Raw genomic sequence first — 18,185 nt, 5'->3', positions numbered from 1 at the left:
ACATCATTCTCTTATGCATACTATCAGCAAAATTTTTCATTCTTAATTAATTCTCATTTACTCTGTAAATCTGCAGTTCTCTCTCAATGGTATTTGCATTGATTCTAGGATGTCTACTCTGTCTTATTGCTTTGAGTAACACCCACCACCCCCTTTAAAAAAATTTATTTTGTTCTTTCTTTCTTTTTTTATTTTATATATTGGTGAATAAAGGGGCATGCATCATGCTGTGTGTGCTTCAGCACTGCTGTGTGGAGCAATATTAGGGTTTTGTCACATACTCAAGCATGTACAGAATATGTGCTGGTTTTCTATGGATGCCCACACTGGTGATTTTTCATCATGTTGCTTACTGAAAAATCTTGATTCTTCTCATTATAATTGAAATGCTCAAGGGGAAGTCACATGGTTTAAATTTTAATCATTTTCTTAGTCCATAGAACTTTTAGGGGTCTCTGTATTATGATTTCAGTTTTCCACAAGTATTTCATTCATTTATTTTCAATGAAACAAAATGAATGTGCTTCATTTTCAAGAAATTCTTTTTGCAACAGGAAAATTTTTGTGTAAAAGCCTGTGGGATACTTCTGCAATGTCTCTTAAAATATTCTTCATTTTTATTATGTTGCTGTCATGAAATAATCCGCCTTAAAATCAGCTGATATTTTTGGAAATTTTGAATTAGGTTCAAAGGTAAGTCCTTGTGCTTTTTTATAGGATTGTGAAGGGATATCCATATGGATATTCTTAAATATTTCTCAGACCTTAAACATATGCCTTCTCCCACCCTCAGAATACTCATCGGGGCAGGACTCAAGGAAGGTGCCTGAAACTGAGTCAGTGGAAGTTTAGGTGGGACATCAGGAGCTGGTTTGTCACCTAGAAGGTGTTTGTGCACTGGGACAAGCTCCCCAGGGATGTGGTCACAGCACCAAGCCTGACAGGGTTCAAGGAGCATTTGGACAATGCTCTCAGTCACATGGTGTGACTTTTGTGGGGTCCTGTGCAGGGCCAGGATTTGTACTCCATGATTCTGATGGGTCTTGCAACTCAGCACATTCTATAGTTCTATGAAAATGAAACATCTTATAATTCTGTTTAAGAATCTTAATTTTGTGTGTCATCAGAGACACGCATAGTTGTTTCATTTGTCTCATTGAATTATCCTTGTATTCTTAAAATGATCAAACACATTTTTCTACAGGGAAATATAAAGGGGAAGGGCAAAAGAAGGCAAAAAAGCAAAGATTTTCCAGTGAATACATTAATCAGAGAAGGTAAGCAGTAGAGAGGAAATATTAAAGTGAATGGATAGTGCAAAAATCATGTAAAATCATAGAGAGAGTTTAGTGGGTTGTCCCAGCAAACAACCTCCTAGCTCTTCACTCACATTTGCAGAATCTGGAAAAAAAAGAAAGAAGGTGAGAAGACTCATAGGTAGAGGCAACAACATTTTAGCAAGAAAAGTAAAAGCTTCATGGAAAGGAAAATGAGAAGTGTCTGCCACTCCCCAGAAGATGTTGCTCCCAGAGAAACAGGGCAAAAGCATACTGTTTTTTTGGGAAGACAAATACCAGAACCACAAAGATCCCACCTTCCTCGTCTCCCTGAACTTTCGTTGCTGAGCAAGATGTGAAATGTTAGGAGATAATGCATTAGCCAGATCTGGTCAGCTGTTTTGGCTATGTACCCTCCACACTCAGGCTGCTCACAGGGGAGAAGGGAGAGGAGAGAAAGCCTTCCTACTGCACAAGCATGTTCAGCAATAAACAAAACACAGGTGTGCTACCAACAGTGTTCTAGCCATGAACCCAGAGCATAGCACCCAAAAGGCCTCTGTGTAGAAATTAAATTTCATCCTGGACAAATCCAGTACAATGATAAATACAAATATCATTAGAAACATTAATTTTATGAACTCTTTACATTTCAGAGTGAATTTGATTAGTCATGTGAATATTAGATTTTTTTTTCCCCTTTTATACTTAAAAATAAAAAGCACATACAGTGAAGCTTTCACTTCTCAGAAATTTATCAGTTTGTTACAGAAATGCATTTTGGAGCAAGAGAATCAAGTGTTTTATTAAGATCAGCATCAATATTTTGCTGGGAGTTGTGACCAAAAAGGAAAAATGAAAATTTGTTGCTAAACTGTGGGTTCCTAATTCACCTTATAACACCACCTGTTTGAATAATGTAAGCTTGTTTAAGCACAGTAAACCTCAGCCACACATCTAGCCTGTCTTTTAAAATTTATCCAGGAGGAGTCACCAGGAAGTAAAAAACTAGCTTGCTCTTTCAACTAAAAAACTTTCAAGGTGAAATTTAAAATCACCATTTAGTGTTTATTCACAGTACTTTTACAGTCTTTGCCATATGTTACTGTCAAGGTCTTGATTTTGGAGCTGTGGAGGCTCTACTAATTTTGGAGCTGTGGAGGTTTTCTCTTTCCTTTTATCCAGCAGCCTGGTACTGCTGCTGATGCCATGTACTTATTAAGAAGGTGTGCAAAATCTACAGCAATTAGAAAAGCAAGATAAGAAAAACATTTACAGCTTTTAATTAGCATAGAAGCTGAGTTGTGTTTTTTATGTTGCCATTGTTAATGTGAATATCAGGAATAGTGTGTAGTGTGACTAGGAAGGGATCCTTTCCCTGTACTTGGCGGTGGTGTATCTTGAATTCTGTATTCAGTTTTTGACCCCTCACTACAAGAAAGATTTTAAGGTGCTGGAGCAAATTTGAAGAAGGTCATCAAATCTGGGAAAGGATAGGGAGCACAAGTTCTATGAGTGTTGCCAAAAACCAGCAAAAAAGCAAACTCCCTAAGATTATAATTTTTGTATTTTGGAGCAGGGCATTCTTCATTGTGACATCAGATATACAGGGGATAGCTCCATCTGTTTTACATGCTGAGTATGGAAAAAGCTCCTGTTTGCATACTATATTTCACATACATATTCATAGGTTTTCCCAGAAGAAACATATATGAGATGATAATTTCCCCAAAGTCATTAACATATATTCCGTTCCATCAGCACATAGCTTCCTCTGTCTTGAAGGTGTTGTTGGTGATCTCTGGTGGTCATAAACTGGTGTTATTTGTCCAAACACATGGGGAACTGATGTTATTTTTCCAAATTAGGAGAGAAGTTAACATATCTGGTCTAGTCCATCATACTGTGAGTCCTTAGAGCAATGAAGTGTAATTTCTTATTTCTCTCCATGGTTAATGTTTATTGTAACTTTTGATTGTGGAATTCCATGGCCTTATGATTTTGCAAAATTATCATTGTGTTAGCCCAATAGAGGCAAGCAATTCTTCACCTGGCAACATGAGGAGCAGTTGAAGGACCTGGGATTGTTGAGCCTGGAGAAAAGAAGGGACAAGGAGGACCTTACCACTTTCCACAGCTACCTGAAAGGAGGTTGTAGCCAGATGGGGATCCACTTCTTCTCCCAAGTGATGGAGTGACACAATGAGAAGAAGTAGCTTCAAATTCCACCAGAGGAAGTTTAGGTTTGATATTAGGAAAAATTTCTTCACTGAAATCGTGTTCCAACTTTGGAACAGAGTGTCCAGGGTACTGGTGGAATCACTATCCCTGGAAGTGTTCAAAAGACGTGTGGTTCTGGTAGTTGGGGACACAGTTTAGTGATGACCACAAAGGCATTAGTTAAACAGTTGAAATTAATGACCTTAGAGATCTTTTCCAACTTTAACCTTAACAATTCTGTGATTTTATGAGTATATGAAGTGCAGGTTTCCAGGGTCACTGCATGTAAATTGTGCAGCTAAGGAGAAGAGGGATTTTTTGGACTCAGTTCTGGATTATATTTTGTTTTCAAACCATCTTGAATGAAAGGAAAACAAGTTCCCACATTTTATATGATCTTTCAGATAAGACTGGAAGTAGATTTAATTTATAGCTTCTGCTAAAATAAATAACACCTTTTGCTAAATTTACAGCAGAAACATTCAACTTAGTAAGATTAAGTAGGATACACATGAGGCAGAAAACACTAGTATAAGGCCAGTGGGAAGTCACTGAATATCACAGGTATAAAAATATCTTTCTTGTATTTAAATTCTTCTGTTTATTTAAAAAACCTGTTACAACTTAAAAAGAGAAAATACATTCCTTTCAAAATCAGTGCTGATATAAAGCCTAATTAATATGTTGTATGGTACACATTCTCTGTTTTAACATGGCACTTTGAGTCATTATTTTGTTTTATATTCGTTATATTTTTTGAGTCTGCCTTATAGAAATATTTTGATATAGCAGATTTTTATTATAACCAGTAGTTTATAATTATGAAGTATATGTTTCATATTGACAAATGAGAACACAGATTCTGGTTGAATTTTTTAAAGAAGTGTAGTTTCTGTGATGCTTTTGCGTTGTGTTTTTCTAACTGCTTGTGAAATAACAGTTCAAAGTGAAAGTGGACAGTGGAAAACAAAGATTTTCAAGAAAATTTCTTGTAACCAACAGGTAGGAAACAGACTACACACAGCAAAAAACTCAATATGTGCATTCGTTATTGATGTGATAGTATTATTTCAGTTGCCTTTAAATATTCGCGTTGATTTGGTCTTTTGCAAAACAAAAAAACAATCAAGCAAACAGATGAATTAAAGGACAGACCCCTTTTGGCAAAATATATGGAAGAAATTTCAACAGAAAAGTAACAAATCCTAAAGGTAAAGACAAAGATACAAAGATATTTTTCTCAAATTGGGAATTTCTACATCTTCTGTAAAATAACGTATGAGGTGCCACCAAAGGTTAATAGTCATCTTTCCCTGCTCTTCCAGCTCCCTATCCCAGCAAATTAATACAGACTATATGTGTGGTTTTATAATCTGGTTTCTCGAGTCTAGCAGGCTTTTCTTTCTTTTTGCTACATGGTTTAAGAAATGTCCGTAACATGGGACAAGACTTTCATTAATGACTTCATTAATTCCCTTCTCTTGACTGACACTCAAGGGATTGATGGCATTGGTTGCAGCAGGAGCAAAAAAAAAAGAGAGGTGGAAACAATGTTTGGCAAGAAACTAAATAATTTACAAAGTAGGATAATTGAGCTGAAAAACCGTAGTGAAGTTCTTGTTTGAAGAAAAGACGAATCTGAAAATCCCAAACAGGAATAGAGGTCCAAAGTTCCAGGGTCTGAAGAGATACATAGAAAATTATATAATCTTTTAGTAGTTAGCTGAAAATTAGCTCATAGTCTGTTGTGAGGCCTCTAACAAAATCTTTAGTCTTTTTAATAATGCTGGGAAAAGTGTGACAGGTTTATTTTTCCTATTACAGGCATTTTTTCTCCTACTTCTTCTTAAATTTAAAAAAAGGTAAAAATACTATTTTAGTAACTTCCAAACATTCTTTTCATGCATTTGTGAAATTTAAAATGAAACGAAAGAGGCCAGGCAGTTAACTCTTGTTAACTGCGGAAGATTACACCAGAAAAAAACATTTAATCCCATCTTTGGGCAAAAAAGGTTTTTGCCCAAGCATCTGCCACTAAGTCTGTGAGTCCTGGTGTGTAGCATAAGCAGTGACCTTTTGAGACTGCTGCTCCACTCACACCTTCAGTACCGGTAAAGAATTCATCAGGTCTTCATAATGTTAGGGATAATCCTGGTTCAAAACAATATTCATTCTGCTGAGGAAATGGGGGTGGAGGGGAGGTGAGGGTGGGAAAGGCTGTAATTCTCTAAGAACATTTATCTTGGTTCCATGTCTTAATCTTGATTGCATAGCACACTGAGTTATCCAACAGTGCTCTGTTTCTAGCTATTGAAATTGATGTAGCTCCATTTCAATCAGTGAAGCTGTTTAGGCTTTTAGCAGCTGAGGATTTGTACTTTATTCTGGTGCACAGAATGAGATTTTTCATAGGTTTCATATTTCTGTAGATTCAGGCTTAATATGCTACATCTTTTGCCCTTCCATAACTCCATGTTTTTGGTTTAAATACAGTGATATTGAGATATTTCCTCTCAAGTACCTTGATGCTGTGCCATCATTGACCCATAATTGTATGTTTATTTCTCAATTATGTAAATCCCTGCACTCTGATTGAGAAAGGTTTGATTTGCATAATTATTAGATTGCTATTTCTGAATAACCATGAAGTGTCTACCAGATATTTTCATGTTATCTTGCTGTAGAGATTGGACTGTCATTCCCCTAAAGGACATAACTTTTGGTTTCCATGTCTACTACGTCTTTCTTTGCCTCAGAAAATTAAATGCAACTTATCTTCAAGAATAAATCACTATTTTGGAAGAGGTAGAAGAAGTGAAGTCTTCACAGTAAGCTAATCAATGAAGACTGACTGAATGATGAATTAGTGTGTCCTTCTCTATAAGCCCTTCCTTTCTTTTCTCTCTCATTCCGCCCTCTGATCTTAGGGGATCATGTTATGCATTTGGAGAACACAGCTGGTTTGTATATCAAAAGCCTCAAACAAAAAATCTCAAACCAAACAAAAAAAAAAAAAAAAAAAAAAAAAAGAGAAGTCATTAGAATAAAAGGAAATTGGTTTCAAGTAATGTTTAGGGCAACGGATTGTTATATATGGAATTAGAATTAAATTATCAATAAGAAAATGAATTCTGTGAAACAAAGAAACTGCAGGTGGGCTGCTAACTATCTGAATTGTAAGAAAATCTTTTTATGGAAGCTGAAATCTTCAGTTTTGATAGGATTAGAAACGTATTTCACATTGTGAAAACTACTGAAAAAATCTGATTTAAAAAGGCCATGTGAATGGTTTATGCTTTTCCCTAATCCATCAAAGTATGGTAAAACTGATAGTTTTTTTGTTGCCCATCTAACAATGATTAAAATGATTTAAAAAAATTTATGATATATTTTATAATTTTTCTTTTAGATAAGACAGTGTCTTTTTTTTCTATTAAAAATGCAATTGGGTAGGTTTTAGATCAGCAAAAACCTTGTTTAAAAGATAATATTTATCTGCTCTTTCTAGAACCTGTATTATGTACAGCTTAAAGAAATTAATGAGAATGGACATCAAGAAAGAAAATATTGTAATGCTCAGGCCTAATGACACATGAGACAGTAGTCAGCTAACCGTACTGAGGAATAAGATGTCTGTGGATGATGATCATAAATTTTGTAGTGTCATTTCATAGCGTTCTAATTGACAAGGAACTGAGGAATTTTGGTGAGAAGTGGACTGCCTATGTATGCAAAATAGATTGAAAATTTTGGTACTGGTACCCATGTTCCAAATAATCAAAAATATTGTATTAATCTGTGACAGAATTACAGAATTTTTGCTAGCCAGTCAGCAACAGTAAAAAAAGTTTGGTGTCAGAGTCTCACTAACGGCCCTTTTGAATTAACTGTCTTTTAATCATAGAGATCACAACATTCAATTTAATCTTATGTGACTCAAAATTTGTAGTTCTTTTCTACTCTGTTGGGATCTTGAGTTTTTGAAGCTTAAAAATACAGCGTTGCTGCAATCGCATCTTGCACCCCCTCTGTTGGGAGATGTTACTGCATGCACCCAGAAACAGGTCTATGCAATGAATGTCACCCTTTGCTAAACCTTTGGCCATCTTACAGTCATAAACATTTTCCTGAGGTCCTGTCAGATACTTGTTTTTTCATTCTGTAAGGATTTTTAAGGAACCATATTTTTGCCATTTATTTAATTAATTTTTTAAAATTTGGTGTCATTATATACAAGTAACAGCAGGAGAAAATTTCCATTGCAGTGAATTGAACAGGATGTTACTGCTGTTGTCATGCACGCCATATGTACAATTATTCCACTTAGTTTAAATTTTAATTGAGCAGAGAGAGAGACTTGTTTGCAATTAGTAAGATTTTTTTCTCCCTACTTCTTCCACTTTCAAAAGGCTAACCAAAGGCATGTGAGAGAACAGTTTACATTTGTTCTGAAGCTGACACAAAAGAAATGTTTCCTGCTTTAATTATCCCTTTTCCAGTGGAATTCATCCATAATATGAATTAGTTACTCCATAGGTGGCCCTCTTTTTAGAAAAGATTTCCATATTTTTAAATTAGTAAAAAAGAAATTGAAGAAGGAAATGTATGTTTTTGAGCATTAAATATAATCACAAGTTAAGCTAGATTGTTTTGTTTTGGTTTTGGTTGGTGTTTTGTTTGTTTGCTTGTTTGTTTTCTACCTGTTCTTCGAACTCTTCTGTGCAATTTTCTTTATCGTGTCTCACCAGCTCCTATGTTCTCCATTGATGTGATAATGACATGTGGGGCTTTATCAGCATGATGGTTTGCTTTATTGTGTGCAGGATTCCCTTTGTAGTTGTTTCGCATTCATGCAAGCGTGCTTGTGAATTCTGATGTTGGAGAGAACCACCACCTAAAACATAGTGTTTCAATTTATAGAGATTAAAAGATTAACTCATTTTCAAAGTCAGGTAAATAAAAATTGATTTTAATATGTTCTTTGCTTTAAACAGTGGCCTTCAGATGCTAAGTATGACAACCTTATATCTTCCAGGAAAGATATACAGGTAATAAGTTTGACTACTGCTTTAAAGTGACACATTGTATAGTCCCTGTTTACGCTCTGCCTAATGTCTAATACATGTACAAAAAAATTACAGTGTAAATATAGTTACAAAGTCATGGAGTTGAAGTATCTAATGTTTCTTTCTGGCACTGTGGCTGAAAGTAAGATGCATTTTTATAAGGTTTCGACTGAACCAGACAAATCTTGCTGAGCTATGAAATAATTCAAGTTAAGACAGTGTAACAGAGAGACTTAACAAAGTTCATTTTTTGCACTAAGAAGACCAAAATGTCTTCTGTATAATTGCCTTCCCAGCTTGTATTCTGAATGCTTTTTACTGCAGTTATCAAGGAGAATTTTTTTTTGCTGTTGATTCTAACATATAACTTCTTATTTCTCTGCTATCTCCTGCTGCGTGTTCATTTAATAGGAATATCAGAGCATTAAACAAGAAGTATTTATTCTCAGAAAAAAAAATTAACTCATGACATGAAAAGAAAGAACTACTGAAGCAACATAGGATACATATGCCTTGGAATAAGAAGTGAAAGATAAAGAGCAAGTGATGTTGAGGGCCACAGATGACTTTGAAATTGCCCAAGAGGACCAGGCTGCAGCTAATTTCAAAAACATATGGTAGTAACTTGCTTTCTCAAAAATCTTCAAATTAAATGGTGGACTGCTGAGTCCTGAAGCTTGGTAAATAACTCACTGTCACAGGGAAACTGGCTTTGAAAAGTCATGGTATCTAAACACTTGTTTAATTTTTCATCACTTCTGTCAAAGTCGTGTACGCTTCATCCCTGGAAGTGTTGAAGACGAAGTTGGATGGGGCTTTGAGCAACCTGGTCTAGTGAAAGGTGTCCCTGCCCACAGCAGGGAAGTTAGAAACAAATGATCTTTAAGGTTTTTTCCAACCCAAACTATTCCATGATCCTCTAAGCAGAGAATTCTTGTACAGACCTATGAACCTGTATGTGACATGGGATGGTTCACGATTAAGTACAAAACTCTTAATTCTGTGTTATAGCAAACTTGTTGTGTAGCAGCAAATCAACCAACCAACCAATTCATCAATGAAACTAACAAACAAACCAGATAATCAACCCAAAAAAAAAAAAAAAGAGAAAAATAAATAGAGAAGAATATCTTTGCTGTTTCTTCACCATGACTAGAGCAATCATTTCAAACAGAGATAATTTTATTTCTCATCTCATTCTGGCTGTTGGACCTTATTGTAGGTTATAGGAAGTGTTCAATGGTTCCTGGAATTTTATTTGATTGGCTTTTTCATTCAAATTGCATTTCTCTATGATAGCAAAAAAACAAACAAAAAACCCCAAAAAAGGCCCAGCCTGGTGTACATTGTGCTATCTAATTTCATGTGTGTTGAATCCAAACAGTCTTGATTACTGTTGGCTTTTTGTAAGTAAGTTTCCTGGATCATAACCACTGTACTGGTTATTTTCAAGTAGACAAGGTCAGTTTAGCTATTCATATCTTCTCAAACAATACTTTAATTCATAATCTCATTATGTCCTTCTCTTTTTGCAATACACAGAAAGTACAGTGTATTTTCAGTCAGGAATTGACTAAACAGTTGAGAAACTACTTACATTTTTAGCATAGCATAGCTGGAGTCAATTTTCATTTAATTTTTACTTTAATAATTTCCTGCATCAATAAGCAAACTAAAGAAAATTAAATGTTATGGGTCTGAGGGATATTTGAAGTACCCTGTGATGGCAACACTCCTAATTATACAGCAGTCTAGTCTAGTTTTGTGAGTACTTGTGTTCTGTGATGCTGAACTGTGGAACAGGAAAAACTCAGTATGCACACAGTTACAAAGCTAGATTATATGCTTTGGGTACTAATGAAAACTAAGCAAAGGTCCCAAGCACTTTGTGTGTAGATGGGTTGCAGTGCAGACTGTAGAAAAAACAAGAGCTAGTGAGGCTAGCTTGGATTCTGGAATCAGTCCTTTCACAGTCTCATTTAACTTTAACATGCTCGTTTACCCTGCTTATCATATGAAGGTCTGTGCAAGAGCTGGTAGATGTTTCTGGTGCAAACTCACTTGTTTTGGTACAACTTGTGTACCACTACCACACATACATCTCGGCTTCTGAGACTCTGGCTCCACAAGGTGTAATAATGTCTTAGCGCTGAGCTGTGATATGCTCTTGGAAGCATTTTGAAAATGCAACTATGCCTTTTTTTTTTTCCAATTTACAAGATTGGACAGGGTTGTTAAAGGCTTTTCTCAAGCTTAAGGAAAATTTCTAAACTGGATAATTTCCTGTCAGACAGATCAGGACTGAGTATTTGAAACATTTGAAAAATAGTTTCCAAGGACATTAAAAAAAAAATCCCTATCTTTGTCTTCACTCAATTTTCTTCAAACCAGTTGCCACCTCAGCATTGGAATTTGCCCTTATCTCTTTTCTTGTCTTTAAGAACCAGAGAACTGATGACAAGGGTTTCCAGAAAGGTGACAATTCTTCATAAACATCTGAGCAAGACAGCATCGCAGCACAGAAAATTTAACATGCTGTCTCTGCTGCACATTTTATCACTTTTGAATCAGCAGGCAAAAAGAGACCAATTCTATCTAGCATGATCAAAATGCTAATAAAGATGAAGGGAAAAAGTGGGTAAAAGTAGTTGGTGGAGAAACATTAAATGAAATTTGTGATTATGTTATGCCTCCCAAATTATACTAACACAGCAGGGGATTTTATTACTCCAAATGATTTCTGTTTTGAAGGGAAAGGCTGTTGTTTGGGAGTCCTAAGGTGTATAGCAGATGGTACTGAACTGAAGCTGTGGATGATATTCACAGCAGAAACAAAAAAGCCTTAAGATGAAATTGACAGGTTGTACAAAAGTGAAAATGCATCCCAGTATCTCAGTATTATTATGTGAAGTATTATGAAAAAGCTAGATTAGAATGGCATGTTGATGTACATTTATTAACTAGTGTTTCATTTATTTGAGCCCATCTGGATTATGTCTTCTAATAAGTAAAACAGTGTGATTGCTGTGTTTAATAATTATCAGACTGGCTATTCTTATATTCTTTCTACCTTACTTATGAGGTGTGAACAGACACTTTGTGGATATTAAAATTAATGTTTTTGTTTGGGTGATTTTACTTTTGTTTTGGTGTGATTGCTATGAATTAAAGAAAAAATACAGGTAAATAAACTTTTTTAGTTTTTAGTTTATCTATGTTTGTTTTGAAATCTAGCAACTAAAATAATAATATAGGGAATAAACAACAGCCAGATTATGTCCAGCAATGCTACAGTTGTACAAAGCAAGTTGTCTGACAGCTATATATTCAACATTCTGATCTCTTTTGAATATATCAGGATAGTCTGAAATTTAGCTTCCATAGGCTTTCCGTCACAAGCTGCTTCTATAATGCTCTGTTAATTCACTTTAAACGTAATAATATAAAGATAGTGCTTGATTTGTCTTAAACAGCTTTGATAGAATTTGCTTTACCTAGTTTCAGCAGTTCCAGGAACAAAACTGTTGTCTATGAGGACCTCGACTTACGGACATCCTGGAACTGAAAAACAGAATGTTATATTTTCAGGCCCCACAAATGGACTCTGCAGCTCTGAACCCAAGGAAGTTGGTCAGCTTCCTACAGGTGTGTTAGGAGCTATATCAGTTAGCCATACTTTTTACAACTTAAAGGAGTATTATTTCATTTTTGTCCTTCCCTCCCTCCCCCCTGCCCCTTAGAATTCCCATATTATAATTGGCCAGGTTCTCCACTGATGAAAATATAGTATGAGTTTGGGCATTCCTTAAATGAGATTCATGACTGTCACAATGTCTTCAGAGCAAAATTCTGGATATAACTCTTTATTCTCTTGTGATGACAGGTAAAATTTATGTTTTATCTATGTGTTTTAGAGTTGTCAAGAATTCCCACCACTAGCACTAGGCTCTAGGGCACTATATGGGTTAAGAAGTTTTGCAGAAAGTATTCTAAGATGCTACTGAAATTGAAAGTGAATCTAGAAATCTTTTTATAGGTCATGTAAATATTTATGAGATGAGTATGAAGATCATCCTGTGTGCACCTGGAGAGTGCAGATGTTCACTGAAAGATTCAATTTGTATATTAGATTTTCCACCACCAGTGAAATTTTTCAGGAAACGAGAAGACTACAGACTTTAATTTCACTCTAGATAATACCTTTTAAATTATTGTAGGTAGAAACATGAAATTGTCACCTACAATACACATTCCACTCTGCCTTGTTGAAGAGGAAAACGTCTGAATATCTTGTTTCTTTATTTTTCTTAATGTGTCATCCCCTCCCCCCGGCCAAAAACCCCAAAAATAAAAAGTAGTCTGTCTAAGTGACCTATGTTTGTTTCCTGGGGCAGGCTGAGTTTGTTGGGTACGTTGTGCTGAGCACTGCTCTGTAGGAAGATGATCAGCTGCCACTCATCCACATAGCACAAGTACCATATGGTGCCTTCACAGCTGAGAGAGCAGGTCCCTCCAGGCCTGAAGGAATGGGAAGAAATAAATTTTCTTAAGGATTCAGAGGAGCTTTGCAAGCTTGGAGGTCTAGGCAAGATGTTCTTGTCCTTGGGGCACAAGCCACAGTATGCTGCATAGGACCACAGCTGGAGTGTTTTTCTCTAAGTTGACAAATATTACATTGGAGAGAAGAGGCAAAGGAAAAGAAGGACCCTCATGGCGGGCTTTGGAAAGGATACCCAGCCATCCTGTGGGCAACCTCCAAGCCCTGAACTGGATGAACAGCTTCCAGAGCTACCCAACACTCCTCCAGATCCTGCAGTCCTGTGTCCATCACAGCTGAAGCTTCTTGCCATGGTGATATTTGCACAGAAGTATGCACTTGTGGCTGTGCAGTGGTGCCCCAGAGGCTGTCTGCTGGGCTGGCAGGGCACCTGTGCCACCAGGAGCAGCCCACATGTGTCCCTGGCCCTGCTACATCCTGAGGAGGGTCTCACTCCCACCCCAGCCTCCTTCAGCAGTGCTGCAAGAACCAGTGCCAGTGAGCTCCCCAGCATCTCCTCCACAGCCAGTGGAGGGGGTCTAAGTAAGCTGCATTCAACCAGAAGACCCCCTTTGCTGCTATTGCCATCCCTGCAGAGCACCAAGAGACTCAGAAGGAAACAGGGGAGGCTGTGCTTTAGCCCTCCACTTCCAGCTAGGGCAGTGAAAGCGCCACTGTGGGCCAGAGGAGGACAAATAGCCCCCCACACCTCTCCAGCTAATAAGAGGCTGACACGGCATCAGTTACCTTGGAGGGTGTCTTGGGGGCTGACCAGACCAGGACTAAGGCATCAGCTGGGGAAGACACCAGTTCTCACAGGTTCCCAGCCTTCCAGATCAAACTATTCAAATAAAATAAATGCATGAAAACTACAGGAAAATTCTCAGTGTTATGAAAAGGGCATGTGGTGTTGCTATCCTCATGTTTTTTTGCTTTTCTTGACGGGTAAGAGGGGATATTTGTGGAGGGGTCCTTCTGTATGTGCCAGGCTGTTCCAGACTCTTTTTCTGTTCCCTCTGAAGGCTAGTGCAGGCCTTCTTCAGGCCCATTGCTGCAGCCAGCCCCAGGGCAGATATTTCCAGCAGGGGGGTCTCCAGGTTTGTGCCCCACAGCCCATCACCCCAGGCCACTCATGAGCTCTCCAGTGCCAGCCCCTGCCCCTGTGCTCTCTGTGTCACCCAGGGGCATACCCTGCCAAGGCAGGAGCCCCTAGAAGTTCATGAAGGAGAAATTTGAAGTCCTGCCCCTGGGGAGGGACACAGCCAGGCACCAGCACATGCATCAGGCTGCCTGGTTAGTAAGCAGCCAGGAAAAGGCACCCATACTACTGGCTTCATGTTGTGATCCAATTATAAGAATTGCCTATGCCTGAGTTAAGGTGCAAATAAGACCATATGTTGATGTCCAGATGCCTGTCAATCTCTTTAAAAGAGGCATCTGGACAATGCTCTTCATAAGGGACCTTAACTTCTGTTCTGCCCTGAAGTGGTCAGGCAGTTGGACTAGAAGATCACTGTAAATCTCTGCTAATGGAACAAATCTATTCTATTCTATTCTATTCTATTCTATTCTATTCTATTCTAGTTTGATTTAAAATGGGATAAAACCCAGGAAGGTTTTACAGGAATTTGTTCAGTCAGGAAGTTTACAGGCACCTTGAATTTCCATTGAGGTTTTATAAAAGCCCACCAAACCCAAGCATCTGCATCCAGTGATTTCTGTGCACATGTATATGAGAGATGGTATCCACAAGCACACTTGTATATATGGCTACATGCAATTTCCCCTTGCCTGTGTTTACTGTATATGTATTAACACATAAACCTGCATGCACAACTATGTATTTACTTTTACAAATGAGATCTATTCAAGCTTTGAGGTTTTTTGACTGCAACTGAAAGGCATATAGCTTATATGGTAAATAAATTTCTGATTTAATATTTCACAAAAGCTTGTAAGTGGCTAAAGCTCTAGCTTATCCAGCTGTTCAACCTGATGTATTATATTCTATATAAAAAAATCAAAGCTGTCATATCCAATTTAGAAAAGGCTGGCAAAATAACATTCCTACTTACAGCTCCATAAAGTGAAGCAGACTAAATCTTCATAATACCAAACTCTTCTGACTAGCTTTGTGTACTGAGGTTTTGCTGGCTAATTAAATTGCAGTTGGCACAATTGATAATGAAATGTTGAACTCAAAAGTAATTGAGAGCAAGAGTGGAGAAACTGGCTGGGAAGGGGCATTTTCATTCTTTTCCCCTGTCTCCATCACTGTGAAGTTTGCAAAAATATTTCATTGGCAAATTTGATGGAGAAAAACCTGTCATTTACCTGCTCTGGACACGATACAAAGCCACCAGGGATTCTCCCTGTACATAGTTACTATGCGTCTAATTGGGTGACCTAAAGTTAAACAGTAATGGCCTGAAATAGCTGTCTAGAGCAAATGTCAAGCTGATTCACAAGTGGGTTCTGTCTGCTGCAGTTGTTTCTGTTCTGAATCTCAGCCTTTTTGTCCTGCATGTTAAAAATATGTGGTGGAAAAGACAGTCTCTCGCCTAAAGAACTTGGAATTGAGTTTCTGTCAGTAACAAGCATTAGCTGTAAGCAAAATGTACCCATTAAATTAAGCTGGATTTATTACAGTGTTTCATCACAGAAATAGCTCAGTGCAGCTGAGTCACAAGTGCCATTCTTTTAATATCCTAACTGGCATTGAAATCAATGTCGGGAGGGTATAGAATCCTCTTTCTTACCCTGCTGCAGGGCAACTGAACTCCTTTGTGCAAAACTAAATAAAATGGATTGGCTAGGGCCTCCTTCTTTTTTTTTTTTTTTTTTTTTTTTTTTTTTTTTTTTTTTTTTTAGTTTCCAGGATTGTACAGTAGTCTTTGAATTGGGATGGTACTTTTGGAAACAGTGGGTTGAAATGCTTATTGCTAAGTAGAAAGTGTTATGATTAATATTATAGATTGAGTTCCTAATACTAAAATTTGTGTAGAAAGGAGAAAAGCCACTTCATTCTGAAGTATGATGACAAAATCATCTATTGTGACTTTTGTTAAAGCAAGCACATGCTTATGTGCATTAACCTAATAGAAACACAGAGGTGTGTTTGCAGCTTGAGGTATATCTGCTCTCTTGAGAAATGTTGTTAGGAAGGGTCTTGTCAGTCTCTAAGGATTTACTCTTCCCTAATAAAACAGAAGATCTGCTAGTAATGTAGCAGAGCAGGACTTCTGGAGTTGTGGAATCTATCTCCTGAAATCAAATATTCGTGTGTTTGGACAAGATTTTTAGGCTTATGTTTCTCAATGCAAGGGAGAAACCATAGCTGGAAGGTTTCTGTGGATCTCAATAATAACTTTCTAGAGCAATATTTTTGAAACCATCATCTTCAGGAGTTAGTGAGTTAGTGACTCCACCACTGGAGTTGACTTTTTTGCATTGGTTTTTTATTTTCTTGGTTTGGTTTTTTGTTTCATTTAGTTTAGTTTTAGTGGTGCTTTTTTTCCTGAATTTGTTACAAATTTGTTTATGACATTGTGAGTGGCTCTATCCCGAGTTTGAATGCATTACCTTTCAGCCAAAATGTTAGTTTGGGTTTTGATATACTGTGTTATATAGATCTTGTTTGTTCCAGTAACCAGAATGATTACAACCCATTCAAGTTCTTTGAATTTCTTTTACCTAATAAGTCTCATGTTACCTATCCCAGGTGTGATTTCTCATGTTCATTTTTAAACTGTTTGAAACCTTCCTGGGCTGCAGGTAGTCATCAATATATCTCCTGCTTTAGAAACCATCAAAATCTCTAAATCTGTAAGATTTAAAAAATAGCAGCTGCTTTTTAGATATTGAGAGCTACATCCTTTGTGGGAAGGGGCACAAATAACAAAGAGTCTTCTAACCCACAGTCTTGGAGTTATGGATGACACGGCTGGTTTTCAGCAAATATTGTGTTTTGGTTAATGTCTTTTTGCTGATCAGGCAAGATATTTAATTGAACCTGCTCCTTCCAGTAAAAGGAAAGAACATATGAAGAGATCTTTTCTGAGAGGACTAGTAAGATATAAATATAAAATATATAAAAAATGAAGTAATTCTTCCTTCTTTCTTTTTAATTTCATTTTTTATTATTTTTATTTTTGAAGTAGGGGTGCTATGTCTGCCTTTTGCAACTGGATGCACAGTATGACAAATCTTATTGTTAGGATGGTAGAAGGAGAAATATATTTTGGAGAGGATTTTAAAGATATTTGTGTTACATTCTTACATCTATTTTAAGTCAATTAAATTTTTTTTTTTTTTCATAGCATACCTTACATGAGGGAAAAAAATCACATCCCATGATTTTAAAGACCATAAGGCCTATATATATATTTGTGGGTTTGGTGAGATATTTGGCTCTTGAGTATAAATGTTTTTTCTTTCTGATTTAGTATGCCTAAAACTCCTGCAAAAATATGTTTTAAAGTACCTCTGTGCAAAAGATTTTTAAGAAAATTTGGTTTTGTCCTCTTATTTTAAGATAATTTTTTGCTTATATCTGTAGTTGCTACTTCATAGTGATTTTCCTGCTGTTTCTGTGATACCATAGCCAATTATCTTTGCTTCTGTCTCTAATTATCCTGAAGTCTAAACCCTTTTGAAAATTAATATTCTGTCTGCAGTCACTAGTGTTGTGAGGTATGGCACATCATACACAAATGTTATATTTTAATTGTGAATTCGGTCTGCATTATTGTTTGCTTTTGTAAATTGTCATTATCTACTACCAGCTTTGTTCCTCATACTAATTTGTAAGTTGATACTTGCAATCCATATGTATGTCAACATGTGATGCGTATGCCTGTATATATTGCCTAATGTCCATGTTGACAGAATGCTTTGCTTGGAAACAGTAGTGTTCACACTTAACTTTTTTCTGCTTGTTAAGTTTTCTTCCTTCTGTAATTGTTGGATACCTTCCAGCTTATTGCCAATTCTTCAAAAGCTTTTTTGTTGGATGCTGTTAGTTGACTGAACAGTAAGAACTGCATACTTGTTTAATACAGATAGCTTTTCCCTGAACCACTCTGG

The sequence above is a fragment of the Agelaius tricolor genome, unplaced genomic scaffold (genome assembly GCF_023055355.1).
Source record: "Agelaius tricolor isolate 1412-34295 unplaced genomic scaffold, bAgeTri1.0.p SCAF_4, whole genome shotgun sequence".
Taxonomy (NCBI): domain Eukaryota; kingdom Metazoa; phylum Chordata; class Aves; order Passeriformes; family Icteridae; genus Agelaius; species Agelaius tricolor.
Note: the sequence above shows the minus strand (reverse complement) of the source record.